The sequence below is a fragment of the Pelobates fuscus genome, chromosome 2 (assembly GCF_036172605.1).
Source record: "Pelobates fuscus isolate aPelFus1 chromosome 2, aPelFus1.pri, whole genome shotgun sequence".
NCBI classification, from domain to species: domain Eukaryota; kingdom Metazoa; phylum Chordata; class Amphibia; order Anura; family Pelobatidae; genus Pelobates; species Pelobates fuscus.
Genome location: NC_086318.1, coordinates 353,380,862 through 353,407,807, shown reverse-complemented (window position 1 = coordinate 353,407,807; position 26,946 = coordinate 353,380,862). Strand labels below are relative to the sequence as shown.

Here is a 26,946-nt window from a genome sequence, read left to right as displayed (position 1 = left end):
GTGCTAGGCAAGGGTCATTCCTATCGATGGAGTCATGAAATGTGTGACTTTGGGGACGAACGTAGACCAGCGGATTGTGTACTCTGCCTAATGGCTGCTGTAGTAGAATCTTGGCAAAACTGTTTCCAAAGAGAGAAAAAAAATTGTACAAGGTTTGCTGCAAGATATGGTTGCCCTCACTCTCTGTTATAGGTTTGGAACCATTCCAAGATGCCATATAAGAAGACCGAGGAATTTGTTGGGGTTTAAGCTTCCCTGTAGGAGGAAGCGGGCCTAATTAGAATATTGCCTCCCACAATCCTTTGCAATGGCTTATGGTCATGAACTTTTTCTCACCGCTGTCTTAAAGTGTCCTTACGTGGTAGCTCTTAAAAGCTGGCCCACTTGAACAGTTAACTTTGCGCAGTGGCAGTATCGTAGCCCATGAGGTCAATCCGAGGCGTGATTATTGCTAATTGAAAACTTTACCCAATACCCCGCCATGATGACTTGAAATACAGTCAGCATTGGCAATTTTTGACAGGCTCTAAGGAGACTGAAAGATTGGTTTAAAAAAAGTTTATGGCGCCCCATGTCTAGGGCGTGTCTTACGTGACTCCCGTTTCTTCCTGAGCTCTGTTGCACCATTCCTTCCGCTGGCTTCTTAGCATTTCCCTTTTACCTTTCTCTCCCACTGAATCCACTTGTTTCCGGCAGCACACTATTCTCACTCCATGCTACGAATTCCCATCCTTCGGCTCATTGGTCTAGCATTTGCCTTTATGCAAATTGCTCCTTCGCACCCTGAGTCCAGCTCAATTATTCACACCTAACCACCTGAAGGCACTAAAATTACTGGTAGCTAAGGAAAACAACGATCAGCCACGAGGTTTGGTAATCTTTTGTAGCCTTCTATCATTTGGATTATTTATTTGCTTTTTTTTTTTTTTTTTTAACTTGCTTTATTATTTCACCACAGCCTAAAGGAAAGGCTTCCCAGCGGGCGTGCCTTTGAATGTACCCGTCATGTCATACTTACCTGGCAGGGGAGCAATAGCCATGATCCCTAAGGTGGCTCTCCCAGAGTGAGGCTGGTTCATTGCACTCCGTACCAGTTGACCTCTGCGATTTCCTCAAATGTGGGAAACTCGACTGCATAATTTATGGTAGTGGGGGGCTGCGTTCGCGCTTTCCCCTGTGTTTGCTTGTTTGACAAAAATAGAGAACTTCACCAATTCTGACGAAGGATAATTTCAGCCACGGCACCCGTCTTCTTTGGCTCTTACTTTCCACATCAAGCAGGCAGCGACAATCATTTCCTAGGTTTGATCATTTTTATTATCTATGTTTTCTGGAGACCAGTTTTAAGCCAGAATTTCACTTTTTATTTTAACTTTTCAGCTTTTTTTTCATCATTTTTTTATCCTGACTTCTTTTGATTTATTGTATGCTTCAATGCAATGGAAGAAATAAAGAATTGGAGACCTATATTACGTCTTCCAACAGAACGTAACGTTTGATTGAATTTCTGGGAAAAAAAGATTTTCTGGATGAAGGCAGTGAATTGCCGCTTGAGACAATCAGACCAAACCTTAGGAATAGCTGGGTGGTCGCTAGCACTTACTAATGAACACCATGGAATTTTGAAAAAGCCACCACAAATGTTCTTTCAGCCCTGTTGAGTGTGGATGAAGAGAAGACAGGTGCTAGGCAAGGGTCATTCCTATCGATGGAGTCATGAAATGTGTGACTTTGGGGACGAACGTAGACCAGCGGATTGTGTACTCTGCCTAATGGCTGCTGTAGTAGAATCTTGGCAAAACTGTTTCCAAAGAGAGAAAAAAAATTGTACAAGGTTTGCTGCAAGATATGGTTGCCCTCACTCTCTGTTATAGGTTTGGAACCATTCCAAGATGCCATATAAGAAGACCGAGGAATTTGTTGGGGTTTAAGCTTCCCTGTAGGAGGAAGCGGGCCTAATTAGAATATTGCCTCCCATAATCCTTTGCAATGGCTTATGGTCATGAACTTTTTCTCACCGCTGTCTTAAAGTGTCCTTACGTGGTAGCTCTTAAAAGCTGGCCCACTTGAACAGCTAGCTTTGCGCAGTGGCAGTATCGTAGCCCATGAGGTCAATCCGAGGCGTGATTATTGCTAATTGAAAACTTTACCCAATACCCCGCCATGATGACTTGAAATACAGTCAGCATTGGCAATTTTTGACAGGTTCTAAGGAGACTGAAAGATTGGTTTAATAAAAGTTTATGGCGCCCCATGTCTAGGGCGTGTCTTACGTGACTCCTGTTTCTTCCTGAGCTCTGTTGCACCATTCCTTCCGCTGGCTTCTTAGCATTTCCCTTTTACCTTTCTCTCCGACTGAATTCACTTGTTTCCGGCAGCACACTATTCTCACTACATGCTACGAATTCCCATCCTTCGGCTCATTGGCCTAGCATTTGCCTTTATGCAAATTGCTCCTTCGCACCCTGAATCCAGCTCAATTATTCACACCTAACCACCTGAAGGCACTAAAATTACTGGTAGCTAAGGAAAACAACGATCAGCCACGAGGTTTGGTAATCTTTTGTAGCCTTCTATCATTTGGATTATTTATTTGCTTTTTTTTTTTTTTAAACTTGCTTTATTATTTCACCACAGCCTAAAGGAAAGGCTTCCCAGCGGGCGTGCCTTTGAATGTACCCGTCATGTCATACTTACCTGGCAGGGGAGCAATAGCCATGATCCCTAAGGTGGCTCTCCCAGAGTGAGGCTGGTTCATTGCACTCCGTACCAGTTGACTTCTGCGATTTCCTCAAATGTGGGAAACTCGACTGCATAATTTATGGTAGTGGGGGACTGCGTTCGCGCTTTCCCCTGTGTTTGCTTGTTTGACAAAAATAGAGAACTTCACCAATTCTGACGAAGGATAATTTCAGCCACGGCACCCGTCTTCTTTGGCTCTTACTTTCCGCATCAAGCAGGCAGCGACAATCATTTCCTAGGCTTGATCATTTTTATTATCTATGTTTTCTGGAGACCAGTTTTAAGCCAGAATTTCACTTTTTATTTTAACTTTTCAGCTTTTTTTTCATCATTTTTTTATCCTGACTTCTTTTGATTTATTGTATGCTTCAATGCAATGGAAGAAATAAAGAATTGGAGACCTATATTACGTCTTCCAACAGAACGTAACGTTTGATTGAATTTCTGGGAAAAAAAGATTTTCTGGATGAAGGCAGTGAATTGCCGCTTGAGACAATCAGACCAAACCTTAGGAATAGCTGGGTGGTCGCTAGCACTTACTAATGAACACCATGGAATTTTGAAAAAGCCACCACAAATGTTCTTTCAGCCCTGTTGAGTGTGGATGAAGAGAAGACAGGTGCTAGGCAAGGGTCATTCCTATCGATGGAGTCATGAAATGTGTGACTTTGGGGACGAACGTAGACCAGCGTATTGTGTACTCTGCCTAATGGCTGCTGTAGTAGAATCTTGGCAAAACTGTTTCCAAAGAGAGAAAAAAAAATGTACAAGGTTTGCTGCAAGATATGGTTGCCCTCACTCTCTGTTATAGGTTTGGAACCATTCCAAGATGCCATATAAGAAGACCGAGGAATTTGTTGGGGTTTAAGCTTCCCTGTAGGAGGAAGCGGGCCTAATTAGAATATTGCCTCCCATAATCCTTTGCAATGGCTTATGGTCATGAACTTTTTCTCACCGCTGTCTTAAAGTGTCCTTACGTGGTAGCTCTTAAAAGCTGGCCCACTTGAACAGCTAGCTTTGCGCAGTGGCAGTATCGTAGCCCATGAGGTCAATCCGAGGCGTGATTATTGCTAATTGAAAACTTTACCCAATACCCCGCCATGATGACTTGAAATACAGTCAGCATTGGCAATTTTTGACAGGTTCTAAGGAGACTGAAAGATTGGTTTAATAAAAGTTTATGGCGCCCCATGTCTAGGGCGTGTCTTACGTGACTCCTGTTTCTTCCTGAGCTCTGTTGCACCATTCCTTCCGCTGGCTTCTTAGCATTTCCCTTTTACCTTTCTCTCCCACTGAATTCACTTGTTTCCGGCAGCACACTATTCTCACTACATGCTACGAATTCCCATCCTTCGGCTCATTGGCCTAGCATTTGCCTTTATGCAAATTGCTCCTTCGCACCCTGAATCCAGCTCAATTATTCACACCTAACCACCTGAAGGCACTAAAATTACTGGTAGCTAAGGAAAACAACGATCAGCCACGAGGTTTGGTAATCTTTTGTAGCCTTCTATCATTTGGATTATTTATTTGCTTTTTTTTTTTTTAACTTGCTTTATTATTTCACCACAGCCTAAAGGAAAGGCTTCCCAGCGGGCGTGCCTTTGAATGTACCAGTCATGTCATACTTACCTGGCAGGGGAGCAATAGCCATGATCCCTAAGGTGGCTCTCCCAGAGTGAGGCTGGTTCATTGCACTCCGTACCAGTTGACCTCTGCGATTTCCTCAAATGTGGGAAACTCGACTGCATAATTTATGGTAGTGGGGGACTGCGTTCGCGCTTTCCCCTGTGTTTGCTTGTTTGACAAAAATAGAGAACTTCACCAATTCTGACGAAGGATAATTTCAGCCACGGCACCCGTCTTCTTTGGCTCTTACTTTCCGCATCAAGCAGGCAGTGACAATCATTTCCTAGGCTTGATCATTTTTATTATCTATGTTTTCTGGAGACCAGTTTTAAGCCAGAATTTCACTTTTTATTTTAACTTTTCAGCTTTTTTTTCATCATTTTTTTATCCTGACTTCTTTTGATTTATTGTATGCTTCAATGCAATGGAAGAAATAAAGAATTGGAGACCTATATTACGTCTTCCAACAGAACGTAACGTTTGATTGAATTTCTGGGAAAAAAAGATTTTCTGGATCAAGGCAGTGAATTGCCGCTTGAGACAATCAGACCAAACCTTAGGAATAGCTGGGTGGTCGCTAGCACTTACTAATGAACACCATGGAATTTTGAAAAAGCCACCACAAATGTTCTTTCAGCCCTGTTGAGTGTGGATGAAGAGAAGACAGGTGCTAGGCAAGGGTCATTCCTATCGATGGAGTCATGAAATGTGTGACTTTGGGGACGAACGTAGACCAGCGGATTGTGTACTCTGCCTAATGGCTGCTGTAGTAGAATCTTGGCAAAACTGTTTCCAAAGAGAGAAAAAAAATTGTACAAGGTTTGCTGCAAGATATGGTTGCCCTCACTCTCTGTTATAGGTTTGGAACCATTCCAAGATGCCATATAAGAAGACCGAGGAATTTGTTGGGGTTTAAGCTTCCCTGTAGGAGGAAGCGGGCCTAATTAGAATATTGCCTCCCATAATCCTTTGCAATGGCTTATGGTCATGAACTTTTTCTCACCGCTGTCTTAAAGTGTCCTTACGTGGTAGCTCTTAAAAGCTGGCCCACTTGAACAGCTAGCTTTGCGCAGTGGCAGTATCGTAGCCCATGAGGTCAATCCGAGGCGTGATTATTGCTAATTGAAAACTTTACCCAATACCCCGCCATGATGACTTGAAATACAGTCAGCATTGGCAATTTTTGACAGGTTCTAAGGAGACTGAAAGATTGGTTTAATAAAAGTTTATGGCGCCCCATGTCTAGGGCGTGTCTTACGTGACTCCTGTTTCTTCCTGAGCTCTGTTGCACCATTCCTTCCGCTGGCTTCTTAGCATTTCCCTTTTACCTTTCTCTCCCACTGAATTCACTTGTTTCCGGCAGCACACTATTCTCACTACATGCTACGAATTCCCATCCTTCGGCTCATTGGCCTAGCATTTGCCTTTATGCAAATTGCTCCTTCGCACCCTGAATCCAGCTCAATTATTCACACCTAACCACCTGAAGGCACTAAAATTACTGGTAGCTAAGGAAAACAACGATCAGCCACGAGGTTTGGTAATCTTTTGTAGCCTTCTATCATTTGGATTATTTATTTGCTTTTTTTTTTTTTAACTTGCTTTATTATTTCACCACAGCCTAAAGGAAAGGCTTCCCAGCGGGCGTGCCTTTGAATGTACCCGTCATGTCATACTTACCTGGCAGGGGAGCAATAGCCATGATCCCTAAGGTGGCTCTCCCAGAGTGAGGCTGGTTCATTGCACTCCGTACCAGTTGACCTCTGCGATTTCCTCAAATGTGGGAAACTCGACTGCATAATTTATGGTAGTGGGGGACTGCGTTCGCGCTTTCCCCTGTGTTTGCTTGTTTGACAAAAATAGAGAACTTCACCAATTCTGACGAAGGATAATTTCAGCCACGGCACCCGTCTTCTTTGGCTCTTACTTTCCGCATCAAGCAGGCAGCGACAATCATTTCCTAGGCTTGATCATTTTTATTATCTATGTTTTCTGGAGACCAGTTTTAAGCCAGAATTTCACTTTTTATTTTAACTTTTCAGCTTTTTTTTCATCATTTTTTTATCCTGACTTCTTTTGATTTATTGTATGCTTCAATGCAATGGAAGAAATAAAGAATTGGAGACCTATATTACGTCTTCCAACAGAACGTAACGTTTGATTGAATTTCTGGGAAAAAAAGATTTTCTGGATGAAGGCAGTGAATTGCCGCTTGAGACAATCAGACCAAACCTTAGGAATAGCTGGGTGGTCGCTAGCACTTACTAATGAACACCATGGAATTTTGAAAAAGCCACCACAAATGTTCTTTCAGCCCTGTTGAGTGTGGATGAAGAGAAGACAGGTGCTAGGCAAGGGTCATTCCTATCGATGGAGTCATGAAATGTGTGACTTTGGGGACGAACGTAGACCAGCGGATTGTGTACTCTGCCTAATGGCTGCTGTAGTAGAATCTTGGCAAAACTGTTTCCAAAGAGAGAACAAAAATTGTACAAGGTTTGCTGCAAGATATGGTTGCCCTCACTCTCTGTTATAGGTTTGGAACCATTCCAAGATGCCATATAAGAAGACCGAGGAATTTGTTGGGGTTTAAGCTTCCCTGTAGGAGGAAGCGGGCCTAATTAGAATATTGCCTCCCATAATCCTTTGCAATGGCTTATGGTCATGAACTTTTTCTCACCGCTGTCTTAAAGTGTCCTTACGTGGTAGCTCTTAAAAGCTGGCCCACTTGAACAGCTAGCTTTGCGCAGTGGCAGTATCGTAGCCCATGAGGTCAATCCGAGGCGTGATTATTGCTAATTGAAAACTTTACCCAATACCCCGCCATGATGACTTGAAATACAGTCAGCATTGGCAATTTTTGACAGGTTCTAAGGAGACTGAAAGATTGGTTTAATAAAAGTTTATGGCGCCCCATGTCTAGGGCGTGTCGTACGTGACTCCCGTTTCTTCCTGAGCTCTGTTGCACCATTCCTTCCGCTGGCTTCTTAGCATTTCCCTTTTACCTTTCTCTCCGACTGAATTCACTTGTTTCCGGCAGCACACTATTCTCACTACATGCTACGAATTCCCATCCTTCGGCTCATTGGCCTAGCATTTGCCTTTATGCAAATTGCTCCTTCGCACCCTGAATCCAGCTCAATTATTCACACCTAACCACCTGAAGGCACTAAAATTACTGGTAGCTAAGGAAAACAACGATCAGCCACGAGGTTTGGTAATCTTTTGTAGCCTTCTATCATTTGGATTATTTATTTGCTTTTTTTTTTTTTTTTTTAACTTGCTTTATTATTTCACCACAGCCTACAGGAAAGGCTTCCCAGCGGGCGTGCCTTTGAATGTACCCGTCATGTCATACTTACCTGGCAGGGGAGCAATAGCCATGATCCCTAAGGTGGCTCTCCCAGAGTGAGGCTGGTTCATTGCACTCCGTACCAGTTGACCTCTGCGATTTCCTCAAATGTGGGAAACTCGACTGCATAATTTATGGTAGTGGGGGGCTGCGTTCGCACTTTCCCCTGTGTTTGCTTGTTTGACAAAAATAGAGAACTTCACCAATTCTGACGAAGGATAATTTCAGCCACGGCACCCGTCTTCTTTGGCTCTTACTTTCCACATCAAGCAGGCAGCGACAATCATTTCCTAGGTTTGATCATTTTTATTATCTATGTTTTCTGGAGACCAGTTTTAAGCCAGAATTTCACTTTTTATTTTAACTTTTCAGCTTTTTTTTCATCATTTTTTTATCCTGACTTCTTTTGATTTATTGTATGCTTCAATGCAATGGAAGAAATAAAGAATTGGAGACCTATATTACGTCTTCCAACAGAACGTAACGTTTGATTGAATTTCTGGGAAAAAAAGATTTTCTGGATCAAGGCAGTGAATTGCCGCTTGAGACAATCAGACCAAACCTTAGGAATAGCTGGGTGGTCGCTAGCACTTACTAATGAACACCATGGAATTTTGAAAAAGCCACCACAAATGTTCTTTCAGCCCTGTTGAGTGTGGATGAAGAGAAGACAGGTGCTAGGCAAGGGTCATTCCTATCGATGGAGTCATGAAATGTGTGACTTTGGGGACGAACGTAGACCAGCGGATTGTGTACTCTGCCTAATGGCTGCTGTAGTAGAATCTTGGCAAAACTGTTTCCAAAGAGAGAAAAAAAATTGTACAAGGTTTGCTGCAAGATATGGTTGCCCTCACTCTCTGTTATAGGTTTGGAACCATTCCAAGATGCCATATAAGAAGACCGAGGAATTTGTTGGGGTTTAAGCTTCCCTGTAGGAGGAAGCGGGCCTAATTAGAATATTGCCTCCCATAATCCTTTGCAATGGCTTATGGTCATGAACTTTTTCTCACCGCTGTCTTAAAGTGTCCTTACGTGGTAGCTCTTAAAAGCTGGCCCACTTGAACAGCTAGCTTTGCGCAGTGGCAGTATCGTAGCCCATGAGGTCAATCCGAGGCGTGATTATTGCTAATTGAAAACTTTACCCAATACCCCGCCATGATGACTTGAAATACAGTCAGCATTGGCAATTTTTGACAGGCTCTAAGGAGACTGAAAGATTGGTTTAATAAAAGTTTATGGCGCCCCATGTCTAGGGCGTGTCTTACGTGACTCCCGTTTCTTCCTGAGCTCTGTTGCACCATTCCTTCCGCTGGCTTCTTAGCATTTCCCTTTTACCTTTCTCTCCCACTGAATTCACTTGTTTCCGGCAGCACACTATTCTCACTACATGCTACGAATTCCCATCCTTCGGCTCATTGGCCTAGCATTTGCCTTTATGCAAATTGCTCCTTCGCACCCTGAATCCAGCTCAATTATTCACACCTAACCACCTGAAGGCACTAAAATTACTGGTAGCTAAGGAAAACAACGATCAGCCACGAGGTTTGGTAATCTTTTGTAGCCTTCTATCATTTGGATTATTTATTTGCTTTTTTTTTTTTTACTTGCTTTATTATTTCACCACAGCCTAAAGGAAAGGCTTCCCAGCGGGCGTGCCTTTGAATGTACCCGTCATGTCATACTTACCTGGCAGGGGAGCAATAGCCATGATCCCTAAGGTGGCTCTCCCAGAGTGAGGCTGATTCATTGCACTCCGTACCAGTTGACCTCTGCGATTTCCTCAAATGTGGGAAACTCGACTGCATAATTTATGGTAGTGGGGGACTGCGTTTGCGCTTTCCCCTGTGTTTGCTTGTTTGACAAAAAAAGAGAACTTCACCAATTCTGACGAAGGATAATTTCAGCCACGGCACCCGTCTTCTTTGGCTCTTACTTTCCGCATCAAGCAGGCAGTGACAATCATTTCCTAGGCTTGATCATTTTTATTATCTATGTTTTCTGGAGACCAGTTTTAAGCCAGAATTTCACTTTTTATTTTAACTTTTCAGCTTTTTTTTCATCATTTTTTTATCCTGACTTCTTTTGATTTATTGTATGCTTCAATGCAATGGAAGAAATAAAGAATTGGAGACCTATATTACGTCTTCCAACAGAACGTAACGTTTGATTGAATTTCTGGGAAAAAAAGATTTTCTGGATGAAGGCAGTGAATTGCCGCTTGAGACAATCAGACCAAACCTTAGGAATAGCTGGGTGGTCGCTAGCACTTACTAATGAACACCATGGAATTTTGAAAAAGCCACCACAAATGTTCTTTCAGCCCTGTTGAGTGTGGATGAAGAGAAGACAGGTGCTAGGCAAGGGTCATTCCTATCGATGGAGTCATGAAATGTGTGACTTTGGGGACGAACGTAGACCAGCGGATTGTGTACTCTGCCTAATGGCTGCTGTAGTAGAATCTTGGCAAAACTGTTTCCAAAGAGAGAACAAAAATTGTACAAGGTTTGCTGCAAGATATGGTTGCCCTCACTCTCTGTTATAGGTTTGGAACCATTCCAAGATGCCATATAAGAAGACCGAGGAATTTGTTGGGGTTTAAGCTTCCCTGTAGGAGGAAGCGGGCCTAATTAGAATATTGCCTCCCATAATCCTTTGCAATGGCTTATGGTCATGAACTTTTTCTCACCGCTGTCTTAAAGTGTCCTTACGTGGTAGCTCTTAAAAGCTGGCCCACTTGAACAGCTAGCTTTGCGCAGTGGCAGTATCGTAGCCCATGAGGTCAATCCGAGGCGTGATTATTGCTAATTGAAAACTTTACCCAATACCCCGCCATGATGACTTGAAATACAGTCAGCATTGGCAATTTTTGACAGGTTCTAAGGAGACTGAAAGATTGGTTTAATAAAAGTTTATGGCGCCCCATGTCTAGGGCGTGTCGTACGTGACTCCCGTTTCTTCCTGAGCTCTGTTGCACCATTCCTTCCGCTGGCTTCTTAGCATTTCCCTTTTACCTTTCTCTCCGACTGAATTCACTTGTTTCCGGCAGCACACTATTCTCACTACATGCTACGAATTCCCATCCTTCGGCTCATTGGCCTAGCATTTGCCTTTATGCAAATTGCTCCTTCGCACCCTGAATCCAGCTCAATTATTCACACCTAACCACCTGAAGGCACTAAAATTACTGGTAGCTAAGGAAAACAACGATCAGCCACGAGGTTTGGTAATCTTTTGTAGCCTTCTATCATTTGGATTATTTATTTGCTTTTTTTTTTTTTTTTTTAACTTGCTTTATTATTTCACCACAGCCTACAGGAAAGGCTTCCCAGCGGGCGTGCCTTTGAATGTACCCGTCATGTCATACTTACCTGGCAGGGGAGCAATAGCCATGATCCCTAAGGTGGCTCTCCCAGAGTGAGGCTGGTTCATTGCACTCCGTACCAGTTGACCTCTGCGATTTCCTCAAATGTGGGAAACTCGACTGCATAATTTATGGTAGTGGGGGGCTGCGTTCGCACTTTCCCCTGTGTTTGCTTGTTTGACAAAAATAGAGAACTTCACCAATTCTGACGAAGGATAATTTCAGCCACGGCACCCGTCTTCTTTGGCTCTTACTTTCCACATCAAGCAGGCAGCGACAATCATTTCCTAGGTTTGATCATTTTTATTATCTATGTTTTCTGGAGACCAGTTTTAAGCCAGAATTTCACTTTTTATTTTAACTTTTCAGCTTTTTTTTCATCATTTTTTTATCCTGACTTCTTTTGATTTATTGTATGCTTCAATGCAATGGAAGAAATAAAGAATTGGAGACCTATATTACGTCTTCCAACAGAACGTAACGTTTGATTGAATTTCTGGGAAAAAAAGATTTTCTGGATCAAGGCAGTGAATTGCCGCTTGAGACAATCAGACCAAACCTTAGGAATAGCTGGGTGGTCGCTAGCACTTACTAATGAACACCATGGAATTTTGAAAAAGCCACCACAAATGTTCTTTCAGCCCTGTTGAGTGTGGATGAAGAGAAGACAGGTGCTAGGCAAGGGTCATTCCTATCGATGGAGTCATGAAATGTGTGACTTTGGGGACGAACGTAGACCAGCGGATTGTGTACTCTGCCTAATGGCTGCTGTAGTAGAATCTTGGCAAAACTGTTTCCAAAGAGAGAAAAAAAATTGTACAAGGTTTGCTGCAAGATATGGTTGCCCTCACTCTCTGTTATAGGTTTGGAACCATTCCAAGATGCCATATAAGAAGACCGAGGAATTTGTTGGGGTTTAAGCTTCCCTGTAGGAGGAAGCGGGCCTAATTAGAATATTGCCTCCCATAATCCTTTGCAATGGCTTATGGTCATGAACTTTTTCTCACCGCTGTCTTAAAGTGTCCTTACGTGGTAGCTCTTAAAAGCTGGCCCACTTGAACAGCTAGCTTTGCGCAGTGGCAGTATCGTAGCCCATGAGGTCAATCCGAGGCGTGATTATTGCTAATTGAAAACTTTACCCAATACCCCGCCATGATGACTTGAAATACAGTCAGCATTGGCAATTTTTGACAGGCTCTAAGGAGACTGAAAGATTGGTTTAATAAAAGTTTATGGCGCCCCATGTCTAGGGCGTGTCTTACGTGACTCCCGTTTCTTCCTGAGCTCTGTTGCACCATTCCTTCCGCTGGCTTCTTAGCATTTCCCTTTTACCTTTCTCTCCCACTGAATTCACTTGTTTCCGGCAGCACACTATTCTCACTACATGCTACGAATTCCCATCCTTCGGCTCATTGGCCTAGCATTTGCCTTTATGCAAATTGCTCCTTCGCACCCTGAATCCAGCTCAATTATTCACACCTAACCACCTGAAGGCACTAAAATTACTGGTAGCTAAGGAAAACAACGATCAGCCACGAGGTTTGGTAATCTTTTGTAGCCTTCTATCATTTGGATTATTTATTTGCTTTTTTTTTTTTTACTTGCTTTATTATTTCACCACAGCCTAAAGGAAAGGCTTCCCAGCGGGCGTGCCTTTGAATGTACCCGTCATGTCATACTTACCTGGCAGGGGAGCAATAGCCATGATCCCTAAGGTGGCTCTCCCAGAGTGAGGCTGATTCATTGCACTCCGTACCAGTTGACCTCTGCGATTTCCTCAAATGTGGGAAACTCGACTGCATAATTTATGGTAGTGGGGGACTGCGTTTGCGCTTTCCCCTGTGTTTGCTTGTTTGACAAAAAAAGAGAACTTCACCAATTCTGACGAAGGATAATTTCAGCCACGGCACCCGTCTTCTTTGGCTCTTACTTTCCGCATCAAGCAGGCAGTGACAATCATTTCCTAGGCTTGATCATTTTTATTATCTATGTTTTCTGGAGACCAGTTTTAAGCCAGAATTTCACTTTTTATTTTAACTTTTCAGCTTTTTTTTCATCATTTTTTTATCCTGACTTCTTTTGATTTATTGTATGCTTCAATGCAATGGAAGAAATAAAGAATTGGAGACCTATATTACGTCTTCCAACAGAACGTAACGTTTGATTGAATTTCTGGGAAAAAAAGATTTTCTGGATGAAGGCAGTGAATTGCCGCTTGAGACAATCAGACCAAACCTTAGGAATAGCTGGGTGGTCGCTAGCACTTACTAATGAACACCATGGAATTTTGAAAAAGCCACCACAAATGTTCTTTCAGCCCTGTTGAGTGTGGATGAAGAGAAGACAGGTGCTAGGCAAGGGTCATTCCTATCGATGGAGTCATGAAATGTGTGACTTTGGGGACGAACGTAGACCAGCGGATTGTGTACTCTGCCTAATGGCTGCTGTAGTAGAATCTTGGCAAAACTGTTTCCAAAGAGAGAAAAAAAATTGTACAAGGTTTGCTGCAAGATATGGTTGCCCTCACTCTCTGTTATAGGTTTGGAACCATTCCAAGATGCCATATAAGAAGACCGAGGAATTTGTTGGGGTTTAAGCTTCCCTGTAGGAGGAAGCGGGCCTAATTAGAATATTGCCTCCCACAATCCTTTGCAATGGCTTATGGTCATGAACTTTTTCTCACCGCTGTCTTAAAGTGTCCTTACGTGGTAGCTCTTAAAAGCTGGCCCACTTGAACAGTTAACTTTGCGCAGTGGCAGTATCGTAGCCCATGAGGTCAATCCGAGGCGTGATTATTGCTAATTGAAAACTTTACCCAATACCCCGCCATGATGACTTGAAATACAGTCAGCATTGGCAATTTTTGACAGGCTCTAAGGAGACTGAAAGATTGGTTTAAAAAAAGTTTATGGCGCCCCATGTCTAGGGCGTGTCTTACGTGACTCCCGTTTCTTCCTGAGCTCTGTTGCACCATTCCTTCCGCTGGCTTCTTAGCATTTCCCTTTTACCTTTCTCTCCCACTGAATCCACTTGTTTCCGGCAGCACACTATTCTCACTCCATGCTACGAATTCCCATCCTTCGGCTCATTGGTCTAGCATTTGCCTTTATGCAAATTGCTCCTTCGCACCCTGAGTCCAGCTCAATTATTCACACCTAACCACCTGAAGGCACTAAAATTACTGGTAGCTAAGGAAAACAACGATCAGCCACGAGGTTTGGTAATCTTTTGTAGCCTTCTATCATTTGGATTATTTATTTGCTTTTTTTTTTTTTTTTTAACTTGCTTTATTATTTCACCACAGCCTAAAGGAAAGGCTTCCCAGCGGGCGTGCCTTTGAATGTACCCGTCATGTCATACTTACCTGGCAGGGGAGCAATAGCCATGATTCCTAAGGTGGCTCTCCCAGAGTGAGGCTGGTTCATTGCACTCCGTACCAGTTGACCTCTGCGATTTCCTCAAATGTGGGAAACTCGACTGCATAATTTATGGTAGTGGGGGGCTGCGTTCGCGCTTTCCCCTGTGTTTGCTTGTTTGACAAAAATAGAGAACTTCACCAATTCTGACGAAGGATAATTTCAGCCACGGCACCCGTCTTCCTTGGCTCTTACTTTCCACATCAAGCAGGCAGCGACAATCATTTCCTAGGTTTGATCATTTTTATTATCTATGTTTTCTGGAGACCAGTTTTAAGCCAGAATTTCACTTTTTATTTTAACTTTTCAGCTTTTTTTTCATCATTTTTTTATCCTGACTTCTTTTGATTTATTGTATGCTTCAATGCAATGGAAGAAATAAAGAATTGGAGACCTATATTACGTCTTCCAACAGAAAGTAACGTTTGATTGAATTTCTGGGAAAAAAAGATTTTCTGGATCAAGGCAGTGAATTGCCGCTTGAGACAATCAGACCAAACCTTAGGAATAGCTGGGTGGTCGCTAGCACTTACTAATGAACACCATGGAATTTTGAAAAAGCCACCACAAATGTTCTTTCAGCCCTGTTGAGTGTGGATGAAGAGAAGACAGGTGCTAGGCAAGGGTCATTCCTATCGATGGAGTCATGAAATGTGTGACTTTGGGGACGAACGTAGACCAGCGGATTGTGTACTCTGCCTAATGGCTGCTGTAGTAGAATCTTGGCAAAACTGTTTCCAAAGAGAGAAAAAAAATTGTACAAGGTTTGCTGCAAGATATGGTTGCCCTCACTCTCTGTTATAGGTTTGGAACCATTCCAAGATGCCATATAAGAAGACCGAGGAATTTGTTGGGGTTTAAGCTTCCCTGTAGGAGGAAGCGGGCCTAATTAGAATATTGCCTCCCATAATCCTTTGCAATGGCTTATGGTCATGAACTTTTTCTCACCGCTGTCTTAAAGTGTCCTTACGTGGTAGCTCTTAAAAGCTGGCCCACTTGAACAGCTAGCTTTGCGCAGTGGCAGTATCGTAGCCCATGAGGTCAATCCGAGGCGTGATTATTGCTAATTGAAAACTTTACCCAATACCCCGCCATGATGACTTGAAATACAGTCAGCATTGGCAATTTTTGACAGGCTCTAAGGAGACTGAAAGATTGGTTTAATAAAAGTTTATGGCGCCCCATGTCTAGGGCGTGTCTTACGTGACTCCCGTTTCTTCCTGAGCTCTGTTGCACCATTCCTTCCGCTGGCTTCTTAGCATTTCCCTTTTACCTTTCTCTCCCACTGAATTCACTTGTTTCCGGCAGCACACTATTCTCACTACATGCTACGAATTCCCATCCTTCGGCTCATTGGCCTAGCATTTGCCTTTATGCAAATTGCTCCTTCGCACCCTGAATCCAGCTCAATTATTCACACCTAACCACCTGAAGGCACTAAAATTACTGGTAGCTAAGGAAAACAACGATCAGCCACGAGGTTTGGTAATCTTTTGTAGCCTTCTATCATTTGGATTATTTATTTGCTTTTTTTTTTTTTACTTGCTTTATTATTTCACCACAGCCTAAAGGAAAGGCTTCCCAGCGGGCGTGCCTTTGAATGTACCCGTCATGTCATACTTACCTGGCAGGGGAGCAATAGCCATGATCCCTAAGGTGGCTCTCCCAGAGTGAGGCTGATTCATTGCACTCCGTACCAGTTGACCTCTGCGATTTCCTCAAATGTGGGAAACTCGACTGCATAATTTATGGTAGTGGGGGACTGCGTTTGCGCTTTCCCCTGTGTTTGCTTGTTTGACAAAAAAAGAGAACTTCACCAATTCTGACGAAGGATAATTTCAGCCACGGCACCCGTCTTCTTTGGCTCTTACTTTCCGCATCAAGCAGGCAGTGACAATCATTTCCTAGGCTTGATCATTTTTATTATCTATGTTTTCTGGAGACCAGTTTTAAGCCAGAATTTCACTTTTTATTTTAACTTTTCAGCTTTTTTTTCATCATTTTTTTATCCTGACTTCTTTTGATTTATTGTATGCTTCAATGCAATGGAAGAAATAAAGAATTGGAGACCTATATTACGTCTTCCAACAGAACGTAACGTTTGATTGAATTTCTGGGAAAAAAAGATTTTCTGGATGAAGGCAGTGAATTGCCGCTTGAGACAATCAGACCAAACCTTAGGAATAGCTGGGTGGTCGCTAGCACTTACTAATGAACACCATGGAATTTTGAAAAAGCCACCACAAATGTTCTTTCAGCCCTGTTGAGTGTGGATGAAGAGAAGACAGGTGCTAGGCAAGGGTCATTCCTATCGATGGAGTCATGAAATGTGTGACTTTGGGGACGAACGTAGACCAGCGGATTGTGTACTCTGCCTAATGGCTGCTGTAGTAGAATCTTGGCAAAACTGTTTCCAAAGAGAGAAAAAAAATTGTACAAGGTTTGCTGCAAGATATGGTTGCCCTCACTCTCTGTTATAGGTTTGGAACCATTCCAAGATGCCATATAAGAAGACCGAGGAATTTGTTGGGGTTTAAGCTTCCCTGTAGGAGGAAGCGGGCCTAATTAGAATATTGCCTCCCACAATCCTTTGCAATGGCTTATGGTCATGAACTTTTTCTCACCGCTGTCTTAAAGTGTCCTTACGTGGTAGCTCTTAAAAGCTGGCCCACTTGAACAGTTAACTTTGCGCAGTGGCAGTATCGTAGCCCATGAGGTCAATCCGAGGCGTGATTATTGCTAATTGAAAACTTTACCCAATACCCCGCCATGATGACTTGAAATACAGTCAGCATTGGCAATTTTTGACAGGCTCTAAGGAGACTGAAAGATTGGTTTAAAAAAAGTTTATGGCGCCCCATGTCTAGGGCGTGTCTTACGTGACTCCCGTTTCTTCCTGAGCTCTGTTGCACCATTCCTTCCGCTGGCTTCTTAGCATTTCCCTTTTACCTTTCTCTCCCACTGAATCCACTTGTTTCCGGCAGCACACTATTCTCACTCCATGCTACGAATTCCCATCCTTCGGCTCATTGGTCTAGCATTTGCCTTTATGCAAATTGCTCCTTCGCACCCTGAGTCCAGCTCAATTATTCACACCTAACCACCTGAAGGCACTAAAATTACTGGTAGCTAAGGAAAACAACGATCAGCCACGAGGTTTGGTAATCTTTTGTAGCCTTCTATCATTTGGATTATTTATTTGCTTTTTTTTTTTTTTTTTAACTTGCTTTATTATTTCACCACAGCCTAAAGGAAAGGCTTCCCAGCGGGCGTGCCTTTGAATGTACCCGTCATGTCATACTTACCTGGCAGGGGAGCAATAGCCATGATTCCTAAGGTGGCTCTCCCAGAGTGAGGCTGGTTCATTGCACTCCGTACCAGTTGACCTCTGCGATTTCCTCAAATGTGGGAAACTCGACTGCATAATTTATGGTAGTGGGGGGCTGCGTTCGCGCTTTCCCCTGTGTTTGCTTGTTTGACAAAAATAGAGAACTTCACCAATTCTGACGAAGGATAATTTCAGCCACGGCACCCGTCTTCCTTGGCTCTTACTTTCCACATCAAGCAGGCAGCGACAATCATTTCCTAGGTTTGATCATTTTTATTATCTATGTTTTCTGGAGACCAGTTTTAAGCCAGAATTTCACTTTTTATTTTAACTTTTCAGCTTTTTTTTCATCATTTTTTTATCCTGACTTCTTTTGATTTATTGTATGCTTCAATGCAATGGAAGAAATAAAGAATTGGAGACCTATATTACGTCTTCCAACAGAAAGTAACGTTTGATTGAATTTCTGGGAAAAAAAGATTTTCTGGATCAAGGCAGTGAATTGCCGCTTGAGACAATCAGACCAAACCTTAGGAATAGCTGGGTGGTCGCTAGCACTTACTAATGAACACCATGGAATTTTGAAAAAGCCACCACAAATGTTCTTTCAGCCCTGTTGAGTGTGGATGAAGAGAAGACAGGTGCTAGGCAAGGGTCATTCCTATCGATGGAGTCATGAAATGTGTGACTTTGGGGACGAACGTAGACCAGCGGATTGTGTACTCTGCCTAATGGCTGCTGTAGTAGAATCTTGGCAAAACTGTTTCCAAAGAGAGAAAAAAAATTGTACAAGGTTTGCTGCAAGATATGGTTGCCCTCACTCTCTGTTATAGGTTTGGAACCATTCCAAGATGCCATATAAGAAGACCGAGGAATTTGTTGGGGTTTAAGCTTCCCTGTAGGAGGAAGCGGGCCTAATTAGAATATTGCCTCCCATAATCCTTTGCAATGGCTTATGGTCATGAACTTTTTCTCACCGCTGTCTTAAAGTGTCCTTACGTGGTAGCTCTTAAAAGCTGGCCCACTTGAACAGCTAGCTTTGCGCAGTGGCAGTATCGTAGCCCATGAGGTCAATCCGAGGCGTGATTATTGCTAATTGAAAACTTTACCCAATACCCCGCCATGATGTCTTGAAATACAGTCAGCATTGGCAATTTTTGACAGGTTCTAAGGAGACTGAAAGATTGGTTTAATAAAAGTTTATGGCGCCCCATGTCTAGGGCGTGTCTTACGTGACTCCTGTTTCTTCCTGAGCTCTGTTGCACCATTCCTTCCGCTGGCTTCTTAGCATTTCCCTTTTACCTTTCTCTCCGACTGAATTCACTTGTTTCCGGCAGCACACTATTCTCACTACATGCTACGAATTCCCATCCTTCGGCTCATTGGCCTAGCATTTGCCTTTATGCAAATTGCTCCTTCGCACCCTGAATCCAGCTCAATTATTCACACCTAACCACCTGAAGGCACTAAAATTACTGGTAGCTAAGGAAAACAACGATCAGCCACGAGGTTTGGTAATCTTTTGTAGCCTTCTATCATTTGGATTATTTATTTGCTTTTTTTTTTTTTTAAACTTGCTTTATTATTTCACCACAGCCTAAAGGAAAGGCTTCCCAGCGGGCGTGCCTTTGAATGTACCCGTCATGTCATACTTACCTGGCAGGGGAGCAATAGCCATGATCCCTAAGGTGGCTCTCCCAGAGTGAGGCTGGTTCATTGCACTCCGTACCAGTTGACCTCTGCGATTTCCTCAAATGTGGGAAACTCGACTGCATAATTTATGGTAGTGGGGGACTGCGTTCGCGCTTTCCCCTGTGTTTGCTTGTTTGACAAAAATAGAGAACTTCACCAATTCTGACGAAGGATAATTTCAGCCACGGCACCCGTCTTCTTTGGCTCTTACTTTCCGCATCAAGCAGGCAGCGACAATCATTTCCTAGGCTTGATCATTTTTATTATCTATGTTTTCTGGAGACCAGTTTTAAGCCAGAATTTCACTTTTTATTTTAACTTTTCAGCTTTTTTTTCATCATTTTTTTATCCTGACTTCTTTTGATTTATTGTATGCTTCAATGCAATGGAAGAAATAAAGAATTGGAGACCTATATTACGTCTTCCAACAGAACGTAACGTTTGATTGAATTTCTGGGAAAAAAAGATTTTCTGGATCAAGGCAGTGAATTGCCGCTTGAGACAATCAGACCAAACCTTAGGAATAGCTGGGTGGTCGCTAGCACTTACTAATGAACACCATGGAATTTTGAAAAAGCCACCACAAATGTTCTTTCAGCCCTGTTGAGTGTGGATGAAGAGAAGACAGGTGCTAGGCAAGGGTCATTCCTATCGATGGAGTCATGAAATGTGTGACTTTGGGGACGAACGTAGACCAGCGGATTGTGTACTCTGCCTAATGGCTGCTGTAGTAGAATCTTGGCAAAACTGTTTCCAAAGAGAGAAAAAAAATTGTACAAGGTTTGCTGCAAGATATGGTTGCCCTCACTCTCTGTTATAGGTTTGGAACCATTCCAAGATGCCATATAAGAAGACCGAGGAATTTGTTGGGGTTTAAGCTTCCCTGTAGGAGGAAGCGGGCCTAATTAGAATATTGCCTCCCATAATCCTTTGCAATGGCTTATGGTCATGAACTTTTTCTCACCGCTGTCTTAAAGTGTCCTTACGTGGTAGCTCTTAAAAGCTGGCCCACTTGAACAGCTAGCTTTGCGCAGTGGCAGTATCGTAGCCCATGAGGTCAATCCGAGGCGTGATTATTGCTAATTGAAAACTTTACCCAATACCCCGCCATGATGACTTGAAATACAGTCAGCATTGGCAATTTTTGACAGGCTCTAAGGAGACTGAAAGATTGGTTTAATAAAAGTTTATGGCGCCCCATGTCTAGGGCGTGTCTTACGTGACTCCCGTTTCTTCCTGAGCTCTGTTGCACCATTCCTTCCGCTGGCTTCTTAGCATTTCCCTTTTACCTTTCTCTCCCACTGAATTCACTTGTTTCCGGCAGCACACTATTCTCACTACATGCTACGAATTCCCATCCTTCGGCTCATTGGCCTAGCATTTGCCTTTATGCAAATTGCTCCTTCGCACCCTGAATCCAGCTCAATTATTCACACCTAACCACCTGAAGGCACTAAAATTACTGGTAGCTAAGGAAAACAACGATCAGCCACGAGGTTTGGTAATCTTTTGTAGCCTTCTATCATTTGGATTATTTATTTGCTTTTTTTTTTTTTTAACTTGCTTTATTATTTCACCACAGCCTAAAGGAAAGGCTTCCCAGCGGGCGTGCCTTTGAATGTACCCGTCATGTCATACTTACCTGGCAGGGGAGCAATAGCCATGATCCCTAAGGTGGCTCTCCCAGAGTGAGGCTGGTTCATTGCACTCCGTACCAGTTGACCTCTGCGATTTCCTCAAATGTGGGAAACTCGACTGCATAATTTATGGTAGTGGGGGACTGCGTTCGCGCTTTCCCCTGTGTTTGCTTGTTTGACAAAAATAGAGAACTTCACCAATTCTGACGAAGGATAATTTCAGCCACGGCACCCGTCTTCTTTGGCTCTTACTTTCCGCATCAAGCAGGCAGCGACAATCATTTCCTAGGCTTGATCATTTTTATTATCTATGTTTTCTGGAGACCAGTTTTAAGCCAGAATTTCACTTTTTATTTTAACTTTTCAGCTTTTTTTTCATCATTTTTTTATCCTGACTTCTTTTGATTTATTGTATGCTTCAATGCAATGGAAGAAATAAAGAATTGGAGACCTATATTACGTCTTCCAACAGAACGTAACGTTTGATTGAATTTCTGGGAAAAAAAAGATTTTCTGGATCAAGGCAGTGAATTGCCGCTTGAGACAATCAGACCAAACCTTAGGAATAGCTGGGTGGTCGCTAGCACTTACTAATGAACACCATGGAATTTTGAAAAAGCCACCACAAATGTTCTTTCAGCCCTGTTGAGTGTGGATGAAGAGAAGACAGGTGCTAGGCAAGGGTCATTCCTATCGATGGAGTCATGAAATGTGTGACTTTGGGGACGAACGTAGACCAGCGGATTGTGTACTCTGCCTAATGGCTGCTGTAGTAGAATCTTGGCAAAACCGTTTCCAAAGAGAGAAAAAAAATTGTACAAGGTTTGCTGCAAGATATGGTTGCCCTCACTCTCTGTTATAGGTTTGGAACCATTCCAAGATGCCATATAAGAAGACCGAGGAATTTGTTGGGGTTTAAGCTTCCCTGTAGGAGGAAGCGGGCCTAATTAGAATATTGCCTCCCACAATCCTTTGCAATGGCTTATGGTCATGAACTTTTTCTCACCGCTGTCTTAAAGTGTCCTTACGTGGTAGCTCTTAAAAGCTGGCCCACTTGAACAGTTAACTTTGCGCAGTGGCAGTATCGTAGCCCATGAGGTCAATCTGAGGCGTGATTATTGCTAATTGAAAACTTTACCCAATACCCCGCCATGATGACTTGAAATACAGTCAGCATTGGCAATTTTTGACAGGCTCTAAGGAGACTGAAAGATTGGTTTAAAAAAAGTTTATGGCGCCCCATGTCTAGGGCGTGTCTTACGTGACTCCCGTTTCTTCCTGAGCTCTGTTGCACCATTCCTTCCGCTGGCTTCCTTGCATTTCCCTTTTACCTTTCTCTCCCACTGAATCCACTTGTTTCCGGCAGCATACTATTCTCACTCCATGCTACGAATTCCCATCCTTCGGCTCATTGGCCTAGCATTTGCCTTTATGCAAATTGCTCCTTCGCACCCTGAATCCAGCTCAATTATTCACACCTAACCACCTGAAGGCACTAAAATTACTGGTAGCTAAGGAAAACAACGATCAGCCACGAGGTTTGGTAATCTTTTGTAGCCTTCTATCATTTGGATTATTTATTTGCTTTTTTTTTTTTTTTAACTTGCTTTATTATTTCACCACAGCCTAAAGGAAAGGCTTCCCAGCGGGCGTGCCTTTGAATGTACCCGTCATGTCATACTTACCTGGCAGGGGAGCAATAGCCATGATCCCTAAGGTGGTTCTCCCAGAGTGAGGCTGGTTCATTGCACTCCGTACCAGTTGACCTCTGCGATTTCCTCAAATGTGGGAAAATCGACTGCATAATTTATGGTAGTGGGGGACTGCGTTCGCGCTTTCCCCTGTGTTTGCTTGTTTGACAAAAATAGAGAACTTCACCAATTCTGACGAAGGATAATTTCAGCAACGGCACCCGTCTTCTTTGGCTCTTACTTTCCGCATCAAGCAGGCAGCGACAATCATTTCCTAGGCTTGATCATTTTTATTATCTATGTTTTCTGGAGACCAGTTTTAAGCCAGAATTTCACTTTTTATTTTAACTTTTCAGCTTTTTTTTCATCATTTTTTTATCCTGACTTCTTTTGATTTATTGTATGCTTCAATGCAATGGAAGAAATAAAGAATTGGAGACCTATATTACGTCTTCCAACAGAACGTAACGTTTGATTGAATTTCTGGGAAAAAAAAGATTTTCTGGATCAAGGCAGTGAATTGCCGCTTGAGACAATCAGACCAAACCTTAGGAATAGCTGGGTGGTCGCTAGCACTTACTAATGAACACCATGGAATTTTGAAAAAGCCACCACAAATGTTCTTTCAGCCCTGTTGAGTGTGGATGAAGAGAAGACAGGTGCTAGGCAAGGGTCATTCCTATCGATGGAGTCATGAAATGTGTGACTTTGGGGACGAACGTAGACCAGCGGATTGTGTACTCTGCCTAATGGCTGCTGTAGTAGAATCTTGGCAAAACCGTTTCCAAAGAGAGAAAAAAAATTGTACAAGGTTTGCTGCAAGATATGGTTGCCCTCACTCTCTGTTATAGGTTTGGAACCATTCCAAGATGCCATATAAGAAGACCGAGGAATTTGTTGGGGTTTAAGCTTCCCTGTAGGAGGAAGCGGGCCTAATTAGAATATTGCCTCCCACAATCCTTTGCAATGGCTTATGGTCATGAACTTTTTCTCACCGCTGTCTTAAAGTGTCCTTACGTGGTAGCTCTTAAAAGCTGGCCCACTTGAACAGTTAACTTTGCGCAGTGGCAGTATCGTAGCCCATGAGGTCAATCCGAGGCGTGATTATTGCTAATTGAAAACTTTACCCAATACCCCGCCATGATGACTTGAAATACAGTCAGCATTGGCAATTTTTGACAGGCTCTAAGGAGACTGAAAGATTGGTTTAATAAAAGTTTATGGCGCCCCATGTCTAGGGCGTGTCTTACGTGACTCCCGTTTCTTCCTGAGCTCTGTTGCACCATTCCTTCCGCTGGCTTCTTAGCATTTCCCTTTTACCTTTCTCTCCCACTGAATTCACTTGTTTCCGGCAGCACACTATTCTCACTACATGCTACGAATTCCCATCCTTCGGCTCATTGGCCTAGCATTTGCCTTTATGCAAATTGCTCCTTCGCACCCTGAATCCAGCTCAATTATTCACACCTAACCACCTGAAGGCACTAAAATTACTGGTAGCTAAGGAAAACAACGATCAGCCACGAGGTTTGGTAATCTTTTGTAGCCTTCTATCATTTGGATTATTTATTTGCTTTTTTTTTTTTTAACTTGCTTTATTATTTCACCACAGCCTAAAGGAAAGGCTTCCCAGCGGGCGTGCCTTTGAATGTACCCGTCATGTCATACTTACCTGGCAGGGGAGCAATAGCCATGATCCCTAAGGTGGCTCTCCCAGAGTGAGGCTGGTTCATTGCACTCCGTACCAGTTGACCTCTGCGATTTCCTCAAATGTGGGAAACTCGACTGCATAATTTATTGTAGTGGGGGACTGCGTTCGCGCTTTCCCCTGTGTTTGCTTGTTTGACAAAAATAGAGAACTTCACCAATTCTGACGAAGGATAATTTCAGCCACGGCACCCGTCTTCTTTGGCTCTTACTTTCCACATCAAGCAGGCAGCGACAATCATTTCCTAGGCTTGATCATTTTTATTATCTATGTTTTCTGGAGACCAGTTTTAAGCCAGAATTTCACTTTTTATTTTAACTTTTCAGCTTTTTTTTCATCATTTTTTTATCCTGACTTCTTTTGATTTATTGTATGCTTCAATGCAATGGAAGAAATAAAGAATTGGAGACCTATATTACGTCTTCCAACAGAACGTAACGTTTGATTGAATTTCTGGGAAAAAAAAGATTTTCTGGATCAAGGCAGTGAATTGCCGCTTGAGACAATCAGACCAAACCTTAGGAATAGCTGGGTGGTCGCTAGCACTTACTAATGAACACCATGGAATTTTGAAAAAGCCACCACAAATGTTCTTTCAGCCCTGTTGAGTGTGGATGAAGAGAAGACAGGTGCTAGGCAAGGGTCATTCCTATCGATGGAGTCATGAAATGTGTGACTTTGGGGACGAACGTAGACCAGCGGATTGTGTACTCTGCCTAATGGCTGCTGTAGTAGAATCTTGGCAAAACTGTTTCCAAAGAGAGAAAAAAAATTGTACAAGGTTTGCTGCAAGATATGGTTGCCCTCACTCTCTGTTATAGGTTTGGAACCATTCCAAGATGCCATATAAGAAGACCGAGGAATTTGTTGGGGTTTAAGCTTCCCTGTAGGAGGAAGCGGGCCTAATTAGAATATTGCCTCCCATAATCCTTTGCAATGGCTTATGGTCATGAACTTTTTCTCACCGCTGTCTTAAAGTGTCCTTACGTGGTAGCTCTTAAAAGCTGGCCCACTTGAACAGCTAGCTTTGCGCAGTGGCAGTATCGTAGCCCATGAGGTCAATCCGAGGCGTGATTATTGCTAATTGAAAACTTTACCCAATACCCCGCCATGATGACTTGAAATACAGTCAGCATTGGCAATTTTTGACAGGTTCTAAGGAGACTGAAAGATTGGTTTAATAAAAGTTTATGGCGCCCCATGTCTAGGGCGTGTCTTACGTGACTCCTGTTTCTTCCTGAGCTCTGTTGCACCATTCCTTCCGCTGGCTTCTTAGCATTTCCCTTTTACCTTTCTCTCCCACTGAATTCACTTGTTTCCGGCAGCACACTATTCTCACTACATGCTACGAATTCCCATCCTTCGGCTCATTGGCCTAGCATTTGCCTTTATGCAAATTGCTCCTTCGCACCCTGAATCCAGCTCAATTATTCACACCTAACCACCTGAAGGCACTAAAATTACTGGTAGCTAAGGAAAACAACGATCAGCCACGAGGTTTGGTAATCTTTTGTAGCCTTCTATCATTTGGATTATTTATTTGCTTTTTTTTTTTTTAACTTGCTTTATTATTTCACCACAGCCTAAAGGAAAGGCTTCCCAGCGGGCGTGCCTTTGAATGTACCCGTCATGTCATACTTACCTGGCAGGAGAGCAATAGCCATGATCCCTAAGGTGGCTCTTCCAGAGTGAGGCTGGTTCATTGCACTCCGTACCAGTTGACCTCTGCGATTTCCTCAAATGTGGGAAACTCGACTGCATAATTTATGGTAGTGGGGGGCTGCGTTCGCGCTTTCCCCTGTGTTTGCTTGTTTGACAAAAATAGAGAACTTCACCAATTCTGACGAAGGATAATTTCAGCCACGGCACCCGTCTTCTTTGGCTCTTACTTTCCACATCAAGCAGGCAGCGACAATCATTTCCTAGGTTTGATCATTTTTATTATCTATGTTTTCTGGAGACCAGTTTTAAGCCAGAATTTCACTTTTTATTTTAACTTTTCAGCTTTTTTTTCATCATTTTTTTATCCTGACTTCTTTTGATTTATTGTATGCTTCAATGCAATGGAAGAAATAAAGAATTGGAGACCTATATTACGTCTTCCAACAGAACGTAACGTTTGATTGAATTTCTGGGAAAAAAAGATTTTCTGGATCAAGGCAGTGAATTGCCGCTTGAGACAATCAGACCAAACCTTAGGAATAGCTGGGTGGTCGCTAGCACTTACTAATGAACACCATGGAATTTTGAAAAAGCCACCACAAATGTTCTTTCAGCCCTGTTGAGTGTGGATGAAGAGAAGACAGGTGCTAGGCAAGGGTCATTCCTATCGATGGAGTCATGAAATGTGTGACTTTGGGGACGAACGTAGACCAGCGGATTGTGTACTC

The 26,946-nt window shown here is 42.9% G+C and overlaps 32 non-coding genes across 32 annotated transcripts; all 32 read left to right on the top strand.

Annotated features, from left to right (window-relative positions):
* Positions 1-394: 394 nt before the first annotated feature.
* On the top strand, positions 395-535 carry LOC134592733 (U4 spliceosomal RNA). The gene has a single exon (XR_010089317.1). It is a non-coding gene; the product is annotated as a U4 spliceosomal RNA (small nuclear RNA).
* A 475-nt stretch (positions 536-1,010) lies between these two features.
* Positions 1,011-1,177, top strand: LOC134590317 (U1 spliceosomal RNA). Its single transcript, XR_010087259.1, has one exon. It is a non-coding gene; the product is annotated as a U1 spliceosomal RNA (small nuclear RNA).
* An 899-nt stretch (positions 1,178-2,076) lies between these two features.
* Positions 2,077-2,217, top strand: LOC134593388 (U4 spliceosomal RNA). The gene has a single exon (XR_010089877.1). It is a non-coding gene; the product is annotated as a U4 spliceosomal RNA (small nuclear RNA).
* Positions 2,218-2,689: 472 nt separating this feature from the next.
* Positions 2,690-2,856, top strand: LOC134590607 (U1 spliceosomal RNA). Its single transcript, XR_010087506.1, has one exon. It is a non-coding gene; the product is annotated as a U1 spliceosomal RNA (small nuclear RNA).
* Positions 2,857-3,755: 899 nt separating this feature from the next.
* Positions 3,756-3,896, top strand: LOC134593387 (U4 spliceosomal RNA). Its single transcript, XR_010089876.1, has one exon. It is a non-coding gene; the product is annotated as a U4 spliceosomal RNA (small nuclear RNA).
* Positions 3,897-4,366: 470 nt separating this feature from the next.
* Positions 4,367-4,533, top strand: LOC134589829 (U1 spliceosomal RNA). Its single transcript, XR_010086845.1, has one exon. It is a non-coding gene; the product is annotated as a U1 spliceosomal RNA (small nuclear RNA).
* An 899-nt stretch (positions 4,534-5,432) lies between these two features.
* LOC134593386 (U4 spliceosomal RNA) lies at positions 5,433-5,573 on the top strand. The gene has a single exon (XR_010089875.1). It is a non-coding gene; the product is annotated as a U4 spliceosomal RNA (small nuclear RNA).
* A 470-nt stretch (positions 5,574-6,043) lies between these two features.
* LOC134589828 (U1 spliceosomal RNA) lies at positions 6,044-6,210 on the top strand. The gene has a single exon (XR_010086844.1). It is a non-coding gene; the product is annotated as a U1 spliceosomal RNA (small nuclear RNA).
* An 899-nt stretch (positions 6,211-7,109) lies between these two features.
* Positions 7,110-7,250, top strand: LOC134593385 (U4 spliceosomal RNA). The gene has a single exon (XR_010089874.1). It is a non-coding gene; the product is annotated as a U4 spliceosomal RNA (small nuclear RNA).
* A 475-nt stretch (positions 7,251-7,725) lies between these two features.
* Positions 7,726-7,892, top strand: LOC134591177 (U1 spliceosomal RNA). Its single transcript, XR_010087992.1, has one exon. It is a non-coding gene; the product is annotated as a U1 spliceosomal RNA (small nuclear RNA).
* An 899-nt stretch (positions 7,893-8,791) lies between these two features.
* LOC134592221 (U4 spliceosomal RNA) lies at positions 8,792-8,932 on the top strand. Its single transcript, XR_010088878.1, has one exon. It is a non-coding gene; the product is annotated as a U4 spliceosomal RNA (small nuclear RNA).
* A 469-nt stretch (positions 8,933-9,401) lies between these two features.
* On the top strand, positions 9,402-9,568 carry LOC134590717 (U1 spliceosomal RNA). The gene has a single exon (XR_010087599.1). It is a non-coding gene; the product is annotated as a U1 spliceosomal RNA (small nuclear RNA).
* Positions 9,569-10,467: 899 nt separating this feature from the next.
* LOC134593383 (U4 spliceosomal RNA) lies at positions 10,468-10,608 on the top strand. Its single transcript, XR_010089873.1, has one exon. It is a non-coding gene; the product is annotated as a U4 spliceosomal RNA (small nuclear RNA).
* Positions 10,609-11,083: 475 nt separating this feature from the next.
* LOC134591176 (U1 spliceosomal RNA) lies at positions 11,084-11,250 on the top strand. The gene has a single exon (XR_010087991.1). It is a non-coding gene; the product is annotated as a U1 spliceosomal RNA (small nuclear RNA).
* An 899-nt stretch (positions 11,251-12,149) lies between these two features.
* LOC134592219 (U4 spliceosomal RNA) lies at positions 12,150-12,290 on the top strand. Its single transcript, XR_010088877.1, has one exon. It is a non-coding gene; the product is annotated as a U4 spliceosomal RNA (small nuclear RNA).
* A 469-nt stretch (positions 12,291-12,759) lies between these two features.
* LOC134590715 (U1 spliceosomal RNA) lies at positions 12,760-12,926 on the top strand. Its single transcript, XR_010087598.1, has one exon. It is a non-coding gene; the product is annotated as a U1 spliceosomal RNA (small nuclear RNA).
* Positions 12,927-13,825: 899 nt separating this feature from the next.
* Positions 13,826-13,966, top strand: LOC134592732 (U4 spliceosomal RNA). Its single transcript, XR_010089316.1, has one exon. It is a non-coding gene; the product is annotated as a U4 spliceosomal RNA (small nuclear RNA).
* Positions 13,967-14,440: 474 nt separating this feature from the next.
* On the top strand, positions 14,441-14,607 carry LOC134590906 (U1 spliceosomal RNA). The gene has a single exon (XR_010087761.1). It is a non-coding gene; the product is annotated as a U1 spliceosomal RNA (small nuclear RNA).
* An 899-nt stretch (positions 14,608-15,506) lies between these two features.
* LOC134592218 (U4 spliceosomal RNA) lies at positions 15,507-15,647 on the top strand. Its single transcript, XR_010088875.1, has one exon. It is a non-coding gene; the product is annotated as a U4 spliceosomal RNA (small nuclear RNA).
* A 469-nt stretch (positions 15,648-16,116) lies between these two features.
* On the top strand, positions 16,117-16,283 carry LOC134590714 (U1 spliceosomal RNA). The gene has a single exon (XR_010087597.1). It is a non-coding gene; the product is annotated as a U1 spliceosomal RNA (small nuclear RNA).
* An 899-nt stretch (positions 16,284-17,182) lies between these two features.
* Positions 17,183-17,323, top strand: LOC134592731 (U4 spliceosomal RNA). Its single transcript, XR_010089315.1, has one exon. It is a non-coding gene; the product is annotated as a U4 spliceosomal RNA (small nuclear RNA).
* Positions 17,324-17,797: 474 nt separating this feature from the next.
* Positions 17,798-17,964, top strand: LOC134590905 (U1 spliceosomal RNA). Its single transcript, XR_010087760.1, has one exon. It is a non-coding gene; the product is annotated as a U1 spliceosomal RNA (small nuclear RNA).
* Positions 17,965-18,863: 899 nt separating this feature from the next.
* On the top strand, positions 18,864-19,004 carry LOC134593688 (U4 spliceosomal RNA). The gene has a single exon (XR_010090130.1). It is a non-coding gene; the product is annotated as a U4 spliceosomal RNA (small nuclear RNA).
* A 472-nt stretch (positions 19,005-19,476) lies between these two features.
* LOC134589827 (U1 spliceosomal RNA) lies at positions 19,477-19,643 on the top strand. Its single transcript, XR_010086843.1, has one exon. It is a non-coding gene; the product is annotated as a U1 spliceosomal RNA (small nuclear RNA).
* An 899-nt stretch (positions 19,644-20,542) lies between these two features.
* Positions 20,543-20,683, top strand: LOC134592217 (U4 spliceosomal RNA). The gene has a single exon (XR_010088874.1). It is a non-coding gene; the product is annotated as a U4 spliceosomal RNA (small nuclear RNA).
* A 471-nt stretch (positions 20,684-21,154) lies between these two features.
* Positions 21,155-21,321, top strand: LOC134589826 (U1 spliceosomal RNA). Its single transcript, XR_010086842.1, has one exon. It is a non-coding gene; the product is annotated as a U1 spliceosomal RNA (small nuclear RNA).
* Positions 21,322-22,221: 900 nt separating this feature from the next.
* LOC134593491 (U4 spliceosomal RNA) lies at positions 22,222-22,362 on the top strand. Its single transcript, XR_010089965.1, has one exon. It is a non-coding gene; the product is annotated as a U4 spliceosomal RNA (small nuclear RNA).
* Positions 22,363-22,834: 472 nt separating this feature from the next.
* LOC134590526 (U1 spliceosomal RNA) lies at positions 22,835-23,001 on the top strand. The gene has a single exon (XR_010087436.1). It is a non-coding gene; the product is annotated as a U1 spliceosomal RNA (small nuclear RNA).
* A 900-nt stretch (positions 23,002-23,901) lies between these two features.
* LOC134592730 (U4 spliceosomal RNA) lies at positions 23,902-24,042 on the top strand. Its single transcript, XR_010089314.1, has one exon. It is a non-coding gene; the product is annotated as a U4 spliceosomal RNA (small nuclear RNA).
* A 470-nt stretch (positions 24,043-24,512) lies between these two features.
* On the top strand, positions 24,513-24,679 carry LOC134590540 (U1 spliceosomal RNA). Its single transcript, XR_010087448.1, has one exon. It is a non-coding gene; the product is annotated as a U1 spliceosomal RNA (small nuclear RNA).
* Positions 24,680-25,579: 900 nt separating this feature from the next.
* On the top strand, positions 25,580-25,720 carry LOC134593382 (U4 spliceosomal RNA). The gene has a single exon (XR_010089872.1). It is a non-coding gene; the product is annotated as a U4 spliceosomal RNA (small nuclear RNA).
* Positions 25,721-26,190: 470 nt separating this feature from the next.
* LOC134591372 (U1 spliceosomal RNA) lies at positions 26,191-26,357 on the top strand. The gene has a single exon (XR_010088161.1). It is a non-coding gene; the product is annotated as a U1 spliceosomal RNA (small nuclear RNA).
* The last annotated feature ends 589 nt before the right edge of the window (positions 26,358-26,946 follow it).